The sequence below is a fragment of the Myotis lucifugus genome, unplaced genomic scaffold, assembly GCF_000147115.1.
Source record: "Myotis lucifugus unplaced genomic scaffold, Myoluc2.0 scaffold_45, whole genome shotgun sequence".
Classification (NCBI taxonomy): Eukaryota; Metazoa; Chordata; class Mammalia; order Chiroptera; family Vespertilionidae; genus Myotis; species Myotis lucifugus.
This window is the reverse complement of record NW_005871093.1, coordinates 2016255-2033444: the sequence shown is the minus strand read 5'-3', so window position 1 is coordinate 2033444 and position 17190 is coordinate 2016255. Positions and strand designations below refer to the sequence as shown.

The window sequence follows — 17190 nt, the reverse complement described above, 5'->3', positions numbered from 1 at the left end:
CAAAGTGGGTGGTGGGAGGGTTCTGTGGGAGGCCCTGGTGATGAGAGCAGAGTCATTGTCTCTCCAAACCAAGCTTTGTCCCAGCCGTGGCTGCTGCAACCACCACATGGATCTGCCTTCTGAGGTTACTGCCAGGCATCTGGGTCCTCCTGCCCCTTCTGGATTCTCCTCTCATGTCATGTTGCAGGGCAGGACCTGCTTCCTCAGCAGCTGCTGAGGGATCAGAAGAGGGAACTCAGAAGTTCAGGGGAGCCAACTCCCATGGGGTAGCCTTTGACCAAGGGTAATAGCTACAAAAAAGCAGATAAATTGTCACATCCCCCCAAACAGGAGACCCACCCACCCTCTTTCCCTCTCTCCCTCCCTCTCCCCCTTTCCTCCCTCATTCCCTCTGTGGTTCCCTTTCTTTCTCCCTCCTTTCCCGATGCCTGTAATACTTTTAGAAAAAAATGCAGGACTCACTTGGTTGAAAGACCATCCTCTGCCTTCATTATTGCTCCTCACAGGTCTTTAGACTGTTCTGACATGTGGATGACAATCGGCTTAGCCACTGATAGAGAAGTTTTTGCTTTTAATAATGTTCCTGTCATTGCCGAGCCTCAGCCTTGCATGCATGAGTAATAAACCTCTGCCGTAATTACAGGCGGCCGCATCCAGACACCGGCACACGAGCGTGCTGACAGTTAATAGGGAGCAGGGTTCCACAAGGGCCTCCTTCCATCCCAGTCTCAGATACAGTGGCTAATTGTGTGATTAGTGTTCACCGAGGGGTGTATGATGGTTATGCATGGCTTGTTAGGTGCTGTCCCTTCCTGGTTCAAAAAGTACTAACTAAACAGTCAGAAAATCAGGGTTCCAGTTCTACACTGTTTCTGACCAAAGCTCATGCATGTAAACATGAGAGCTACATGACTTCAGGGTCCGTTAACTATCAGATTATGAATAATATGCCTCTACCCATCTTATTAAAACCTCATGCATTCTCCAAGGACCGGATTCTGAAGCCCTTTATTCCCTGAAACCTTCCCTGGCCACCTTGTCAGAATTAATTGTTCCTTCTCTGAACTTTAGACTGTACTTTTAGCCTTTGTTGATCTGTGTCTTGCATTATAATGAATTGTTTACATGGTTGGACCCAATAGTTTGCAAGAGAGCAGATTTTATTCATTTTTTAAAATCCCTCTATAGGTCATTTAGGAATTAATTCACCAGCAGGTAACTTTTTTTCACTTAAGCCCAGAAGTAGGGGTAGGATTGACCCAGAGTCATGAGGTCATTATGATGAAATTATAACATAATTTCTCTTTATCTGTTCTTCATGGTTACAAGAAGGCTGCTGTAGTTCCAGTCATTGCATCTTTATACAGCGTAGGAATTATTATACCACTGGCCGTATCTTCTATTGTTTAATCAGGAAAGAAAATCTTTTCCAGAAGTGTCCCTGGGCAGGCTTCCATGTGTAGTTGAGAAAACAGTCACAAGACCAACCTTCAAGAAAATAGCTGCTTTCCAGAGAAAGTAAGTGTGGTGGAGGCAAAAAAGAGGAGAGAAGAAATAGTATTTGCATTGGGAATGCACATCTTCTCTACACCCCCATTACATTTTTAATGAATATTAAAATGAAGCAAGATTCTGCTATAAGGAATTGAATTAACTAGGACATTCAATTCCTTGGGCATTCTGGTTAACTTGGATTTGACTTGAAGACATCTCATAGAGTGAAACTGCCATGAATATAACCATGTTTTGTCAGTGATAGATGCACATTTGTTACATCTCTGAAGCTGAGATCCATTTTATGATCAATGGTGTGTCATATTTTAGTTAGTAGCATTTTTTCCTTTATGGGTATATAAAAATGGTACAACCTACAGTTGAAGGCATTTTAGATTCAATGAAATACAATACAAGATATTTATACACATACATGTATACCATAGTTTATTATACATAGTGTTTGTATTGAGCAAGTGTTTCATGGTACTTAATTCTACATGAGACCTACTTATACTATTATACCCATTTTATGCCATAAAAAAGCCTTGTCCTCTACCTTCAAGGAAGTTCAAACTACATTTCTACACTGCACAATCAACCCTGGGTCTGTGGCACAATCAGAGTGGTGAACAGCATGAGAAGAAGGGTGCCAAGGGGCTTACCCTCTGAACACAGAGGAACCACACTGGCCATCTGCATTAGCTATGTGTTGATATGAGGAAGCTGAAACTCTGAGAAATAAATAAGGTGTCCAGAGACATGGTTGAATAATTACAATTACTGTTGCCTGACAATAAGCTTTTATTTATTTTAATGCAAGTGCCTGCCATTAAGCTTTAGCTTGCCCAGGCATCCATTTCATAGACATCCATCATGAATAAACATATTGACAACTACACACTTAGATAAGGAGCCAGGCAGCGCCCCCCCCCTCGCTCCCCCCCCCCCCCAATCTAGTCACCTAGAGCTTTTCCTCTTTTGGAAAGCTCTAGGTGACCAGATAACTGACCTGAGTGACCCTGCTTTTCCTTTCCTGCACTATAATTCCCAATTTTATGTTTTAAACTCACCAATAAAGAATGAATTTACAGAACCCTAGGTACCCCAACCTTGATCCCAATAAAGACAGAGCCCCAGGCCTGCTCTCTTGTCTCCCTATTCGACCTTGCTGTGTGGCCTGGGGTGTGTACCCTTCAGGACTTGTGAGTAATAACCTTGGTTTTTCACAGTTCCCTTCTTGCTCTCATAATAAGAACCCCAAGGGCCAGCCCAGCCTCAGCATTGGCTCTGATCAGGGAAATGTCTGTGGGGGCTGCAGCTAGTAGTAGGGGCTCAGGTGAGCGCTCCTAGGCATTTCTGGCTGATAGCATCACTATCCTTAGACTGATACTGACTCAAAACAGGCACCCACCAGCTGCCTCTCTGGGTCTTCCTTTGTGAAGTTGGTACTCGCTGACTGCTGGGAGAGGGTCTCAGTCCTGACCAGCATCGGCAGCTAGTCTGGGGATTGGAGAGGGGCACACATGGGGATGCAGTGACAGGATGGTGGCAGGGAACCTCATTTCCCTCAGGTTTAGCAGTTACTAGTGTGTAAAGTTGTAAAGCTGTTCATTCTGGGCCTCTAAATTATGCTGTGTGAGCTTTAAATCCAGCCCATAACTAGAACAAAATATGAGAAAAGTGAAATTGATATTAAGTTAATTAAACGGCTTTGCTTATATTTGCAAGGAAATTAGCACAACAGGAGTGCTGACAAGAGCACATTGTTAATTTCTTCTTCATTTGGGCAACTCTCAGCAGGCCTTAGGCAAGCTTTGTTCTTGGCTTCAGCCCTGTGCCCTCCCTACAATCAGATATGTGCTGTATTGGTATCATGGTAGCTTTAATTGGGTATGATCCAGTATAAGCTTGTAATGGTCATATTTTCAATGGATACCAAGCCTTACATAGGAACCACACCATCCACCTGAGGGTTCAGGCCCGAGAAGTGTGTGTAGGGGGCTTTAGAGGTTATATCAACACATAGCTAATGCACATGGCCAGTGTGGTTCCTTTGTGTTCAGAGGGTAAGCCCCTTGGCACCCTTCTTCTCATGCTCTTCACCACTCTGATCTGTGCCACAGACCCGGGGTTGATTGTGCAGTGTAGAAATGCAGTTGAACTTTCTTGAAGGTAGAGGATCAGGCTTTTTTATGGTATCGTTTATACCAGATCAGATCCTGGATTAGGGAGGCTGACATCAGGCAGTAGAGAGCTACCCTTGTCTCTAGTTGGGGTGGCAGAGGCAACGCTGTATTCACCGTGGATTTTTCCTCTTTGGCACAGAGATAATCTTTAGTCTGCCCCGTAGTTAGGTGTGGCTATGTGATATGACTAACTTCTGGGCAGTGGAAGATGGGTGAAGTGATGTTTGCCATTGTCAGGCCTGGCCCACATAAACTCCTGTGGGGTCCTCCATACCTTTACCTTTACCTTTACCTTTCTGGGGTGGTCTTGGAGTCCACATACAAAATGATCCTTAGTCCCTGAATGACTGCATGGAGCAGAGCACTGCCCTCCTTAGCTCTGTCTTGATGTCTCTGTGCATTAGACCATCATGCTAAGCCATTGAGATTTTGGAGCTTATCTGTTAACAGCCGCTAGTGTTAATTATCCTGACTAATTTGATGAGGCAGGGTTAGAACACTTGTCTACCCAAGCAACAGGCCTGTCTATCTACTGTAGGTTTCTGTCCTTGATTAAGATGATCAGCAAATACTGAGTGAACTAAACAATAAGTGAGGTTGGGTAAGGTAGTTAGCTTGAAGGCCCACTGGTTCCAGACCAGCTTTTCTATCTGGTCTACTGTTGGCTTTAAGAAAATAGTCTTATGTCCCAGTATTCCATTGTTCTATTTACAGAATGATGGAATGCTTGTAATCATACCCTACTTATGCTCCATGTTGGAGATGGGGGTTAAGTATTGAAACATAGCTAAGTTGTTTGCAATTATAAACCACTAAATAATATATACATCGTCTTTACTACAGCTTCTGCTGATGGGAATGGCATTTTTCAAGATGAGACAAACTGAAAAGGTTAGTTTAAGAATTAGCAATTAAAAAAAAACCATGATCTTTGCTGCCACTGCATTTTAAATCATGCAAACATTTATGTTTGTGCCAAAGTCGCACAGTTTCCTTTAGAGCAATTACTGAAATGCATTCACAAGATAAAAATGTAGTTCGGGAAGAATATTTAAGAGCTCTTTAATGATGTTAAAACTTTGCTAATTTGCCAAGTTGTTCTAAAATCCACTTCAGTGTTGCTTCCTGCCTCCACATCTTCCAGCCGTTGAACTGATTCCAAGAGATTTGAAGAAAGGGGCTGAGAATACTATTAAAACACACAAATCTTATGAAATAACTTTTCAAGAGCTCCCCTCTCCCCCTTCATTAGCTGAAGGTGGACACTCAGGAAGATATAAGAACCCTTGGGCTGTGTTTACTTGAACAGAGCAGTTTGGGAGAAAACAAAAGCTAAACAGCAGGTACTAATGGGGGGTTTGAATTAAACTCTTGTCTGTTGCTACTCTCCAGTAGCCTTTACACATAGATACTTGGGGAGGAGTAGGCTTTTCTCATTTCTTCTCCTCATCCTCCTCACTCAGATCTCCCATCACTACTCTGTGGGTGCTCCAGCTCCCTCTTCAGGGCTCTGAGAACCCCAGGCCACTGGGGATCCATATCTGTCCTTCCTATTCTTCACAAGAAAGGACCAGTGTTCATGATGCACGTTTTCATTAGGGTGTACGTTCATGGGTATCTCTCAGGGATGGTTGGGTTGAAAGCCTAATCTTCATTAGAGAAAGTTCCATAGCATTGAATTCCAGACAAGAGCCAGAGACTGCAGCCCTGGTCTGCTGCCAGAGAGGTCTCCCTAACCAGCTGACCTCCAGGGAGCGCCATACAGTGGACGGAGGGCGGCTTTCACATTAGAGACAGGGAATTTCAAACTTCCTTTGACTACCTAAAGCCAAGCCAAAGCTTGGATTTGGGGCAACTCACATAACATTGCTGAGTTCCCTTTACCCATCTGGAAGATGGCAGCTGCTCTTATGAGTATGATAAAGACTGTGCAAGATGATATTTTTAGAATGTTTTGAAGTGTGCCTATAAATAATAAGAAAATGTTGATAAATGGTTTTATTAATACTATAGCAGTGGTAGACAGAATCATTACTGCTTCTTGGAACAAGACCTTTAATCCCCCTGCCCACCCCTCCAGGACTCAGTTTTCTCCCTGGTGAAATCTAGACAAGATCTAAAGCATTTTCAACTTCTGTAATTTTGTAGATCAGATAGGTAGAGTTGATGATTCAAAGAGTGTCTTTTCCTATAAACAATGGCTGGCCAAGACTGGTCAGATTTGCATCTTTTGGCAGCAATAAAAAGTTCAATCTAAAGGAATGAGAAATGATTTTCCTAGGCGTGGTGGTTTAAAAACATATCTGTAAATTCTTTGACACTATTCCCAGCAAAAGGTAGAGTTTAATTTCCCTCCCATTGATTATTATGGGCTGGCCTTAATGACTTGCTTCTGGTGGATAGAATTTAATGGAAATGATGTTGCCTGACTTCCGAGGCTGGATCATAAAGGGGGATGGAGTCTGGAGAGGTGCATCTTTGAGGGTTTAAGCCACCATGTAAGAAGTCAGGCAAGAGAGAGAGAGAGAGAGAGAGAGAGAGAGAGAGAGAGAGAGAAAGAAGAAGAAGAAGAAGGAGGAGGAGGAGGAGGAGGGGGAGGGGGAGGGGGAGGGGGAGGGGGAGGGGGAGGGAGGGGGAGGGAGGGGGAGGGAGGGGGAGGGAGGGGGAGGGAGGGGGAGGGAGGGGGAGGAAGGGGGAGGAAGGGGGAGGAAGGGGGAGGAAGGGGGAAGAAGGGGGAAGAAGAGCTTCTTTAGCTAAATATATAGATACATGTGCCCAAGAAGTCTTAGTTGTTCCTTAGTTGTTTTTGTCTTCCCAGTGCAGGTCCCAGACATGTAAGTGAGCTTCAGTCCACCCCACCCACCCACCACTGCCCTGGAGCCTCTTCAGTTGGCACCAAGTGGAACAGAGAGGAGCTGTCCCACCCCAAGCCCTGCCCAAATTGCAGGATTCATGAGTTAAAGAAATGTAGTTGTTCTTTTAAGCCACTAACTTTTGGGGTGGTTTGTTATATAACAGTAAATTACTGTTTATTAATAAGGTGGTGTTTTTCCTCCTTACCATAAGAAATGGGTTCCTGATGCTGATGCTGATGCTGATGATAACAGTGCTAATAGTAATAAATATAACAATAGCTAACATTTATTGTGCACTTCCTTAAAGTACCCAGCATTGTGCTAAAGACTTTATATGGGTGTAAAAGTGAGCAATGAATATTTTTTTCCAAGTCTTGGGTTTATATACCACCAATAGGCTATGGATAATAGCCTAACTATTGCAGAGGGGTTTAGGTTGGCCAAGGACTTGAGGTGTCTTTTAACTGAGTTTCTGCCTTGGCCTGGACCCCTGGGCACTGCTCTGTGTGTAGGTGGGAGAAAGAAGGGTGGCTGGCCTGCGATGGCTCCCTCCCACAAGGCATCACTTAGTTAACATACAACATCCTGTCCAGGCTCATGGGCCCTTGAACCAAAGTTTCCGACATGGCACTGTTCCAGGTCCCTTAGCAGACACTAGGGCACATTTGACAGAACCTGCTTCTACAGGAGACAAATGATCATCTACCTTTTGTGGAATCTGGAGGATTTGGTGCTTCTCCCAAGAATACACACGGCAAAGCTACAGAGCACCTGTTCTCCAGAAGTTTAAACAAACACTGCAGACTTCTTTGATTCTAGTTAAGTACGTTGGGAAATAGGGGGCTTGTCAGAATTATGGTTTTATAACAGAGGAAATGAATCAACATCTCACTTCTCCCACAGTGAGAACATTTTTTTTATTTCAGTGTTAACTTGGACACAGGCACAGAGCCTACAGCTTTCACACTGGAGACCACAGGATGCACTAGGCCAGCGGTTCCCATGCCCGAGGCCAGTTCCCAGATCTTTCATCCTGAAGGTTCCCATTTTGCAGATACAGGGTGGGACTTGACTTGTAAATCCTTCCCTTCAAAGGCTCCGTGGGGGATTTTGGTGAACAGCTGGGAGCCACTGGGATGATTGACACCCTTGCTTTGAAGTACTTCTTAGACCTTTCCTCCTGGCAGAAGCTTCCCAGCCCTCATACCTCTGAACTGCTTCTTGAAGGCAGATATCACCCTTAGTTTCAACGTTTTCATCTGTAAAAATATTGTTGGTTTCCTAGGGTTAGATGAAACCTGTTGGGAGGATTAGATGAGTTTATTCATGTGGGATGTATGATATAGTTCTGCCTTCTTGTAAACCCTCTGCTCCCCTCCCATCTTCTCCCCTCCCTACTTCTCCCCTCACCTTCCTGTCCTCCCTTGACTAACTTTATCACCAGTATTTGCCTCTTTAATTTCAAGGTTTAAAAATGTACCTTCAAAACTGATCATCTTTCTTTTCTCACCGTGGTAAGAACACTTAGCATGAGATCTGCCCTCTTGATCAAAAGGTGTCGTTGTGGCTCTTGTTTTTCTGGCCCAGGCTGTTGGCACCCCCTTTGGGGCTTATGTTGCCTCCTGTTCTGCCTACACCATGCCTTCATCTCGTGCCATCTGCGGTGGCTTTTGTTTGGTAAGCTGGATCTGGGGGAATATATTTCGGTCTGTTCATTGTGAGTACAGTTTTTACCTTTTAATGTAAAACCTGCTTCTCTGGTGTTTCCGAAATCAGTTTAATGTGGTTATTAATCTGCTGATTTTACAGGCCAGTACCTCAGTCTTTCCTCTAACACCAATGGCTATCCCTGGCCCGCCCCTGGGAACTCCCATCTCCTCTACACTGTTTCCCCTGCTGCCTCCTCCCAGGGTGGCTCTGTCCTGCAGGACCCCGGGGATCGACTCTGAAATTGTTCCTGCTTCCAAGATCTGCTCTTTTTAAGTCTGTGCTGCATGATATCCTCAATTTTAGAGAAGGCAACTTTGTGATGCAGTGTACAGATATCTTCTATATTTTTCCAAAATTTATATGGTTGTTTTGCCCACACCTAGTTGCATATCTTTCTTTTTCTAGCTTTCTTGTGGAGTCATTCTAAAGCATTCAACTTGGTTTTCACTGCAACAGTAATCCTCTTTCTTTTCTCACTCATAATGTCATCAATTTATGTAATTTAATAGAATTACGTAATTATAGTAACAAGCACAGCTGGCATGAAGAGGAAAAAAAGCCAACGAACTGTTGGCAGGTATACAACTCAACTGGTGAGAGCAGAAACAGGCAGACCAGCTAGGAGGGGTGCCTGCCAGCTGAGCTGACAGCGTGCCGGCGGCTGTCTTCCTTCTGGTTGACAGAGGTGATGGAGAGTGGCAGTCAGTCTGGTGCATCAGTTAAGAGAGTCTGTTGTATTCAATTTGCATGTTCATCGTGATAAACTGGGGACATGGGGAAAATAGAAATTAGAAAGCAAAAAAAGGTTTATAATTCTACAGCGTTAAAATAACAAGCATTTTGCTTTTCTTCTGTAAACATCTTTACATCTTTAAGATCATACTCATATATAAACATTTGCATCCTATGCTTTCGGTTAATATAAACATTTTCCCATTTACTGAACACCTTATGGACATTAATTTTAGTTGTTGAATGCTATTTTTGTGCAGTGGTTTTACCATAAGTCACTTTCTCACTTCACTATAGACCAGTGGTTCTCAACCTTCCTAATGCCACGACCCTTTAATACAGTTCCTCATGTTGTGGTGACCCCCAATTTCATGGTTACAAATTGAACATAATTAAAGCATAGTGATTAATCACAAAAACAATATGTAATTATATATTTGTTTTCCGATGGTCTTAGGCGACCCCTGTGAAAGGGTCGTTCGACCCCCAGGTTGAGAACCGCTGCTATAGACAGAGATGTAGATTGCTTTGAAATATTTATTCTGCTTTCTTTTTGTCTGTTTTGTTCATTAGATTCCACATTTAAGTGAGATTATACTAGTATGGTATTTGTCTTTCTTTGACTATATTATTTCACTTAGCATAATAATCTCCAGGTCTATCCATGCTCTCATAAAAGGTAAGATTTCCTTCTGTGTTTTTTTTCCTTTTACTACAGCTTAGTAGTATTCCATTGTGTAAATGTACCACAGCTTTTTTATTCACTCATCTACTGCTGGGCATTTGGGCTGTTTCTAGATCTTGGCTATTATAAATAATGCTATGAATATAGGGGTGCATATATTCTTTTGATTGGTGTTTCAGGATTCTTAGGATATATTCCCGGAAGTGAGATTGAGTAAAATATAGAAACAGAGGCATGGATACATGGAACAGATTGACAGCTGTCAGAGGGAGGGGTGGGGGCGCTGGATGAAAGAAGGTGAAGGGATTATCAAAGGACATATATGCATAACCCATGGACACAGACAACAATGTGGTTATGGCCAAAGGGAAGGGGGGTTGAGGCTGGGAGGAGGTGGGCAAAGCGTGTGAAAATGGGGGGACATCTCTAATAGCGTCAACAATAAAAATAAAGTAAAAAAGGATATTGCAGGGAAAAAATATAAAAAATATTTATTCTAAATAATGGTGTGATGAACATCTTTATATGTAAACCTTTAAATCCATTATCAAACAGTAATAGTTTAATGGGTAATTTATTAGGCCAAAAGGTATGGGCTTTTTAAAGGCTTTTTGCTATATTTTGCCAAACTGGTTTCCATTAGGTTTGTATCAGATTATAATTCCACCAACAATGCATGAAAGTTCCTGTGTTGCTTTATCCTCTTTCACAATGAATAGGTAATTTGTAAAACCTTGTTAATTTGCTAAATAATCACATATTCCTGTTTTAGCTTGCATTTTCTCGATTGGTAGTAAGACTGAATATTTTTTCCAAATGTTATTTGCATTTGCATTTTTAGTCCTGATTTAAATTTAAAGTTCTGATTTAGCTATTAAAAACAGAATTTTTCTGTTGATTAAGTCAATTGTTCATTTGCATGCCTTTGTTTTATGTGGTTTAGAAATTATCTGTGTTCAGTGTTTATTACAAATATGCTCTCCAAACGCATTGTTTACCTTTTAGTGTTGATAATGTTTTTGGATGGGGTGTATAGGTTTTACATTTTCATAGAGCATTTAATCTTAAAAAAAATTTATCTCATTCAGTGTTTGAAAAAATATTCATATATTTTTTCTGACTTTAGAAATGAAGTTGAATTTTTAGCATATAACTAAAAATATACATGGGAATTATATTAGGAATTATACTTGGGAGTTGAGGATCTAACTTGATCTTTTTCATTTATTTTAGTTATGTCTGCCCCATTGCTTGAGTAATGCTGCTTTCTCACTGACTCATGACCCTCCTTTGTCAATGCCCTCAATTGTTCTATGCAAAAAGAACAATAATGTTTCTGAGGTATCTATTCTGCTCTAATGTTATATCTATACTTGAATCATTGCCATGTTGTGTTAATTATGTAATCATATTAGTCCTCATCATTTCTCTTCTATTTTTTTTTCTTTTTAAAGATGCTGTGCATCTTTCTGGTCACAAGGTCCACATACTGGAATTCTTAATTTTATTTGTCTTTCAAAGACAGTAACATTCCAAAAGGAAAGGTACATAGATGATAGATTTTCAGAGGCCTTGTTTTGTATTTTTCTTTTGCCTTTACACATATATGCTTTGGCTAACTATAAAATTTCTTTGTCAGAATCTTTTCCCTGAAAGCTATGACATTATATTCTGACATTTAGTGTTGCAGTGCATTTAGTGTTAAGTTGAGTCTGTCTGCCCATCCATCCATCCATCCATCCAGGACTAGCTATGTAATTTATGAGGTCTGATAAAAAACAAAAATGTGGCTCTCCTTGTTCAACAATTAGTAACACATTTAAGATGGTGACAGCAGAGCATTAAATCCAGTTCAGGGCCCTTCTAAGCCACACGGCTCTGTGTGACTGCACGACATCATCTGTGAAGTTGCCCCTGCACTCATTCATTTCCTGGACACTTATTGAGCACCTACTATGTGTTGTGTGTTTTAAAGGAAAGAACCCTTAAGATACAGTCCAGTGGAGGACACCAGTGAGCCAGACGTGGCATTGTCAGTACTTGACAGAGGTGTGCACAGGATGCTGTGCGTGCACAGAGGAGAGAGAACTCCACCAGACCAGCTGCTTCTGGAGGAGATGATGCTTGTACTGATGTCCTAAACCTTTTGCTCTGAGTGGCACAGGGAGACTTTGAGCTCAACAATGCTCCAATTCAAATGCTTTCAAAAGATCACCCATGATGTTGTAGGCGACATGGGTGAAAGGAAGAGTGGAAGCAGTTAGGAGCTATTGCAATAATCTAGGCAAGGAAAGATGGAGACAGTGGCTTGGACCTGTGTGGAATAATGGAGACTGTGAGACGTGATCAGGTCTTGAATATATTTTGAAGACAGCACTGTGATGATCTAGGGATCAAATAGATATAGAGTGGGAGAGAAAGAGAGCCATTGACTCATGTTTTTATCTAACCAACTAGAAGAGTTGTTATTCACTGAGACGAGATGGAGAAGACCTATAGGGGAGCAGGTCTGGGAGGAGATGTAACCTCTAACTATGGACACATTGAGTTTGAAATGCTTACTCAGTGTCCAGTGGAGATGTCGATTAGACAGATGAATGTGCAATTATGGATTTGAGTTTGATCTAACAGCAGGAAGAGGAGGGAGGGAAGAGGCTTTGCCAAGGAGATTGTTGGAGAAGAGAAAAAAGATTCTGTCAATAAAATGTTCTTGGTGACTGATTGGATGCGGGGAAGAAGGAAACAGATTTAGAAAATGGAACTCACCAGCTTTTAAGGTCCTTCCCTCCCTCATTCATTAGCCAAACAGGGGTTCTGGAATATGGAGTCATTTCTTTTTTTTTTTTTTTGAAAGATTTAGTCTTGGAGCTATTTCTTCTAGTTCAGATTCCTGTGGGAGATGCTGAAGATAATTTCTTGGTATTTATTTATGATGAAGAGAGAATTATGCCACTTAAGTATTGAATTATTAATGATTTAGGAGGAAATGATTTCTTTCAGAAACACCAAATCTGAAGGCCCATTAGCTATAAGCCACGTAGTAAATTACCTCTGTTTCAGCGACAGGCCTGAGAGTTGATGCGCATGGAAAGCAGAGGCTGTGGTGACCTTCTGTGGGTTGATTTTGGACAGTTGTGATGTTGGAAGCAAGTGCAGGATTGATTTGCTTATGATGCTCGGCATATTTTAGAAACTCATCTTTGCTCATGGAATCCATTACTCTGGGATTAATCCATCACTAGGGAGAAAGCTGGTCACTCAATGGAAAATCAGTAGATTTGGAACTGAAACAGCATTTTCAAGATGCAAGAAAACTGGATGGGACCCAGGCCATTCAGATCCAACCTTGTGGGACAGTTCTCCCAATTTCTGGCCGACCATTCCCAGGGTGGTAGTAAATTATGCAGGATAAAATGTGCATACTTGTCCCCTTTCAAAAATCAGAGAAATATTTGCAGAGAAGGGAAGTAGTGGGGAAGTGCACTTAAGTAGGACTTGCCATGTGTATTCTGTCTCCAGCTTGAAACTCAATGCGGGGACAGGGATGACAGAGAAAACACATATTAAACCACCGAGTAACCTGGTGAGTGTGAGTGTGGGTGTGACAAAGTATTTATTTTATCATCATCCCAGTCACTCACTTTCAAAAAAGAGGTTAAGTGATCTAAGGACATTTGCTGTGTTTTGAAATGGATTAAAACCTGCCTTTATTTCCAGTGAGTGATATAAATACCGTATAACTCATTTATAATTGAATAAAAATGTGGTGGCTCTTTACAGATTTTGAAGGCATTCTCTCCAAAAAGGCTGTTTTGTTTTCTCTTTTTGAAATAAACATGAATTAGCATACGAAATGAGGAGGCTGTGAAAGGAATCAAAATTAACTGGAAAGGGATTTCACACTTTGAATGCATTACACATTCCTATTAGGAGAGATAGGGAGAAACAGGGAATCAGTTCAAAGAGAAGCTGAGGCTCATAAAAGAGTGGCCTACTTCAAGAAGATGAATATTTAAAGTAAGAAAAGCTTGAAAAATAATTCGCTTTCCACTGATGGACCATAGCTCAAGATGACAGGGGAGCCTACCAGAAAGACAGGCCTTTCTGGGATTGGAAAGGGCTGGCGGGCACAGTGCTGGGGAACACAGAGGTGCTGGGAGGAAGCCTGGGCTTGGAGTCTGAAGGTCTGAGTCTGAGGTCTGGCAGTCCTGATTAGTTTTTTTTTTGTGTGAAATATTTGCTTTTGTTTCCACCCTTAAAACTCTTTTCCTTGCCCCACAGTGATGGCTCAGTGGTTGAGTGTTGACCTATGAACCAGGAGGTCATGGTTGCATGCTCAATCCCCAAGTGGGGGGTATATAGGAGGCAGCTGATCACTGATTCTCTCTCATCACTGATGTTTCTCTCCCCCTCTCCCTCTTCCTTCCTCTCTGAAATCAATAAAAATATATTTAAAAAACCCCCACGATTTTCCTTTGTATTGCAAATGGAATTTGCTTGAGTTGACTTGAATGTTGAACTTAAACCTGTTTAATATTTTCAGGTGCACAGTGAACCAGGAATTGAGGCGTTGAGGCCGAGCTAGATGTTTAGAGTGGGTGGGCTGAGTATGGGGAGTGATCGCCTCTGGAAGTGACAGGCAGCCCTCCTCGACTAGGTGTGCTGCAAAGACTCCAGTGAGGGGCGCTCTCCTTCCCCACCTGAAACTCTCCTTACCTCCTGTGTGTGGGTCCTCTGGAGAGGGGGTCACGTATCACGCAATACATACATGTTCAGGGAGGGGCGGGTGACATTTCTTCCTTCTGAAGAGTGTCCTTTGCACTGGTACCGACTTCATAGTTGCAGCATAGTGTGCACATCCATAGATTTTTCCTTTTGCGAGTGGAGATGTGGGTGCTCAAGGTGCCTGATGGAGCTCAAGTAAAGTTCTCTGTTTACCTGGCAAATGACTCTGAATTTCCTCGTGAATTAAATGGAAATAATGCCCAAAAGACTTAATCATGAATCTCAATTTTTTAAATACTTACACTTATTAAAAGTGTTTAAAGTAGCTTTTTGAAGTATAATTAACGTACTATAAACTGCACATGCTTAAAGGGTACAGTTTGGTAAGTTTTTGACATATGCATGCACCAGCGAAACCATCATCATAATAAAAAAGGTAAACAGCCCTAGCCGGTTTGGCTCAGTGGATAGAGCATCGGCCTGCAGACCCAAGGGTCCCGGGTTTGATTCTGGTCAAGGGCACGCACCTTGATTGCAGGCTCCTCCCCAGCCTGGGCCCTGGTCAGGGTGTGTGGAGGAGGCAAGCAATTGATGTGTTTCTCTCACATCGATATTTCTCTCAGTCTTTCCTTCTCTCTTCCACTCTCTCTAAAATCAATGGAAAAATATCTTTGGGTAAGGATTTAAATAAAAAGAAGAAGAAGATAAACATATTCATCACCAGAAGTGCCCTCGTGCCCCTTTGTAACACTGCCCTCCTGCCCCTCCCACCTGCCTTTCCCTAGCCAGTGGTCCGCAAACTCATTAGTCAACAGAGCCAGCTATCAATAGTACTTCTTCAAAATAGACTCGCCCAGGCCAAAAACCCAGGCCGAAAACCGACTTCTGCGCCTGGGCCACGAAGGGCCATGAAGTTTCAATCGCTCTGTACGTGCACCCGCACGTGGTATTTTGTGGAAGAGCCACACTCAAGGGGCCAAAGAGCCGCATGTGGCTCGCGAGCCGCAGTTTGCCAACACGGCCCTAGGCAACCCCGACCGCCTCTGTTGCTGTCGATTAGTTTGCATCTTTCCCGAGTTTTACCTGAAGGGGATGATATATAGTGTGTGTCCTTTTTTGGCTGACTTCTTTCACTCAGCATAATTGTTTTGAGACTCATCCATGTTGTAGTTTATATCAATAATTCATTCCTTTTTATTGCTGAGTATATTCCATTATATGGTTAGAGCACAATTTGTTTATCCATTTCTCTTGTTGATGGGCATTTGGGTTGTTTCCAAATTTTGGCTATTCCAAGTAAGACTGCTCTGAACATCCCTGTATAAGTCTCTGTATGGACAGGCTTTCATTTCTCGAAGGTAAATACTTAGGTGCCGAATGGAGAGATCGCATAGTAGGTGTATATTTCACTTTTAAAGAAATAGTCAGACTGTTTTCCATTTTATATTCCTACCATCAGGGTATGAAAGTTCCTGCTCCTCCAGATCCTGGTCTCCACGTTTCAATTTTAACCATTTTGATGTGTGTAGTGGTATCTCTCTGTAGTTTTAATTTGCATTTCCCTAATGACTGATGATATTGATCATCTTTTTGTGTGCTTATTTGCCATCCGTATATCTTGTTTTAAGTTTCTCTTTAAACCTTTGCCCATATTTTGTATTTATATTTTCTTTTTATTACCGAGTTTTGAGAGTCCTTTATATTCTGGATATAAGTACCTTATCAGATAAGTGATCACAAATACTTTCTCCCAGTCTGTGGCTTATGGTTTCATGCTTTTAATGATGTCTTTCGAAGAGAAGTTTTAAATTTTGGTGATGTCCAGTTTTATCATTTCATTCTATGTATCATGCTTTTGGTAGCATATCTAAAAAAAAATCTTTCCATAACCCATTATCACAAAGGTCTTCTTCCATGTTTTACTTTATAAGTTTCATGATTTTAGGTTTTACATTTAGGTCTCTGATCCATTTTGAGTTAAATTTTTGTATATGATGCAAGTTATGGATTGAAGCATATTAAAAAAAATTATATATGAATGTCCAATTGTTCCAGCATCATTTGTTGAAAAGAATATCCTTTCTTCAATAATTGCTTTTGTACATCAGTCAAAAATCATTTGTCCATCTGTGTGTGGGTCTATGTCTGAACTCTCTGTTGTGTTCCACTGCTTTGCTTGTCTGTATTCACAATACCACACTGCCTTGATGACTGTAGTTTATATTTATAAAAAGTCTTGAAATTGGGTAGTGTGAATCTTCTAACTTTGTACTTATTTTTTAAAAGTTGTTTTGGCAGCTGTAGGTCCCTTACAGTCAGTTTCTGCAAGTGGGGTAAGCTCCACTTGGCCATCTTTTAAATTTATTGTTGAATTTGATTTGTTAAAATTATGTGTAGAATTACTGTATCTATTGGCTGGTAACAACCAGCACTTTTGCTGGGCCTGTGTGAATCCCTGGCACTTTTAACTCGGATTGTTTTGGGTGGTTCTTTCCCCAGCCTCGGGTCCTTTCTATTTTAAAATATATTTTTATCAATGACATCAGAGAGAAAGGGAGAGGGAGAGAGAGATAGAAGCTTCAATGATGAGAGAGAATCATTGATTGGCTGACTCCTGCATACCCTACACTGGGGATCGAGCCTGCCACCCGAGCATGTGCCCTAACCGGGAATCGAACCGTGACCTCCTGGTTCATAGGTTGACACTCAACCACTGAGCCCTGCCAGCCGGGTGTCGGGTCATTTCTTCACACTAATGTGTTGTGTTCAGCCGATGGTTACAGAGGGGCTCCTGCAGAAC

General features: G+C 41.9%; 1 protein-coding gene across 2 annotated transcripts in view; it reads left to right on the top strand.

The window, feature by feature from the left end:
• Nucleotides 1–17190, top strand: part of GALNT17 (polypeptide N-acetylgalactosaminyltransferase 17) — a 410059-nt gene that overhangs the window by 10145 nt on the left and 382724 nt on the right. The gene's annotated exons all lie outside the window — the stretch shown is intronic.